Source organism: Meleagris gallopavo, chromosome 13 (genome assembly GCF_000146605.3).
Source record: "Meleagris gallopavo isolate NT-WF06-2002-E0010 breed Aviagen turkey brand Nicholas breeding stock chromosome 13, Turkey_5.1, whole genome shotgun sequence".
Taxonomy (NCBI): Eukaryota; Metazoa; Chordata; class Aves; order Galliformes; family Phasianidae; genus Meleagris; species Meleagris gallopavo.
In genome coordinates this window covers 16,289,142-16,291,915 of record NC_015023.2, presented here as the reverse complement: position 1 = coordinate 16,291,915, position 2,774 = coordinate 16,289,142, and the positions used below count along the sequence as shown (strand labels likewise).

The window sequence follows — 2,774 nt, the reverse complement described above, 5'->3', positions numbered from 1 at the left end:
TTTTATTTCTAGGCCTAGAAAGAATTGTCTTCCTCAAAAAAATAACAGCGAGAAAGGACTGGAGTTGACTTCAGAGTGCCCTTTTTTCTTATTTCTTGGACTAGCTGAGGGGCTTGCCAATGCAGTAGTAGTACGATACCATTCATCTTTCTGAAATCCATGTGACCTTATTCCAGTAAGCCTACAGATGGGAGATTTGCTGTTGCAGTGGTTCTTCTTTAGCCCCTCTGGAACACTGCAAGCATTTCAGGCACAGTCATTTTACAAGACCATCTATCCACTGATTTTGACTTTTTAACATAACTTCAGTTTTTCTTCATATTTCCCCATGCTTTCTAAGCAGCCTGCTTGTCACTTCTTAATACTCTTGTTATTCCAATAAAGTGCCTGGTTTGTGCCTGCATTTAGTTAACAATGAGATGTAGGTCAGATAAGATATACTTAACCTGAGAATTTCAAATAACACCTAACAGTGGAATTGCATTAGATTAAATTTAATATAATCACCTGTGTAAAGGGATTATGTTTTGCATGAAATGTTGAATGATCCAATGTTATCTTCCAATGATAGATACATGAAAAAGGCCGAATTAAAAACCATTGTTTGAAAATATTAGGTTTAAAGCATTTTGCTTTGTCCTGGATGTTTGTACTTAAACTCTGTTTAACAGAGACACAGTGTAAAGGGGGACAGACACAGTTGACGGGGACAAACAGTGCAGTGAATAAATCAGCCACCTACAGGAAAGCTGTGAGTGTCTTGGTGGGGATACATGGTGCTTGATAAAGTGTCAGTGCTTTTCAACTGTTGATCCTTCTCTCCTTGAAGGGGCCAAGACAGGGAGTAATGGGGCAGGCAGCTATAGAGAAGTAGCAAAAATGGCCAGGCAGGGAGGAGTCACATCAGAACAACTGTGCCTTTTATTCTTGCAAAAGCTGACCTGTGATGGCACATCCATGTAAAGCAAGAACAGGAGATGCTGCAAGAAACACTGACATATCACACACAGCTGCAGTGAGGATTAGGGAACTGACCAAACAAATCATGTCCCTGTCTTGTCATTGAGTTCTCTGTTAATAATTTCAAATGATTCCTCTGACTTCAATATTTTACCTGCAGAGGCTTAACATGTCTTCTTCAATTGCTTGTCATCTTCAACTCAGGGAATGGGTGGGTGATGCTGCAAGCTAACGTGATGTACTCAGCCTTTCTTTGCTTTGTGAGCTTCTACTTCACTTCCTCAAAATGCCACGTCAGTGACAACTTAATGATCCTAGTTGTCACAACATTGTGAAACCTTGTTTAACAAGAGTATAAAAGGTTATTCATAAAGCAAAACAGAATTCAGTAGCTTTGCTCAGTTATACGTGCATTAAGAAGAATATTCATTACCTTTTAGGCTTCTATAGATGATACAATTTTGTTTAAATAAGACATGAGTCTTCTCGTTTCCAGGGGAAGTCTGTCTTGGTATAACTTCCCTTGTTCCAAATGCCACGTGGGGATTCAGAGAATGACCTGGGTTGAAAAGGACCACAATAATCATCTCGTTTCAACCCCCTGCTATGTGCAGGTCACCAACCAGCAGCCCAGGCTGCCCAGAACCACATCCAGCCTGGCCTTGAATGCCTCCAGGGATGGAGCATCCACAACCCCCTTGGGCAACCTGTTCCAGAGCATCACCACCCTCTGGGTGAAAAAAACTTCCTCCTAATATCCAACCTAAACCTCCACTGTCTCAGTTTAAAACCATTCCCCTTGTCCTATTGCTATCCACCCTTGTAAACAGCCGTTCCCCTTCCTGTTACATGTTCTCTTCAGGTACTGGAAGGCATCTCCAGAATGAAACTGCTAACACTTTTCAAGCTTTGAAGTACCTGATTTTCTAAATAAAATGTGTTCCCATTCGTTATGAAAATGGTTATGAACTTCTAGGCTGTTTAAAAGAAATGCTCTCGCTTCTCACAGGCTGTCTTCAGCTTGAGTGTTACATCCCAATGAAAAGGAAGGAACGTGATTAAAGTTGGTGAAACATTTGTATTGTGAAATAAGACGTGGTTAGACTTTCTAAATGCATATTTCCATTGGCATAATGGTGGAGCATTTTCTTTTATATACAGATTCTGGAAAGAGTAGCTTCTTTATTTTAAATTGTCCCTGTTTGGATTAGTAATTAGTTTTAAAACATTTGCTCCTAGCTTATGTTAGAATTACAGAAATAATAGTAAGCATACTTGTTAACAAAAACCTTGCTCTAAGCAATGAAGTCCATCAAGTCAAGTTGGTTTTTTTGTTTGGTTTTGCATATTTTATCTCCTATTCATAGAGGAACAGCAAACAGGAAACCCAAACTTTTTGGCTACTTTAGTTTGTGATCTTAAAAAAACAAACAAACAAACAACAAGAAAAAAAGAACAAGATGGATACAGTATTAATTGAAACACTGTCTAGAGGTTTTTAGAGTGATTTTTATGATAACTTAAAAAGTCTAAAAGACTTTTATCCCCTCTGGTCAGAAGCTTGCTTGCTGAACTTACATGCAGTATACTCCTATGGTAGTACATTGTTTCTGCTTAACATTTTCCTGATAAAGCAAAAGTGCTTTACTAATCAGTTTTGTGATGATGTCTTTTCAGATTTCATTGGATATGACTATGAATATCCTAGTGTAGCCCAAAGGAAGGACATGATGTCAGAATAACATACAAAACAATTGTGAGGTATGGTTTTGTTGTTTTTTCTTTTTTAATTTTCTTTTTTCCTGTTGTGTTAA

At 38.4% G+C, this 2,774-nt stretch overlaps 1 protein-coding gene across 1 annotated transcript in view; it reads left to right on the top strand.

Annotated features, from left to right (window-relative positions):
• The window catches only part of ZDHHC7 (zinc finger DHHC-type palmitoyltransferase 7), an 18,079-nt gene that overhangs the window by 2,514 nt on the left and 12,791 nt on the right, over window positions 1–2,774 (top strand). Inside the window, exon 2 of the mRNA XM_010718103.3 lies at window positions 2,638–2,721. The gene's annotated coding sequence lies outside the window, so the exon portion shown is untranslated. The remainder of the gene's footprint in view (window positions 1–2,637; window positions 2,722–2,774) is intronic.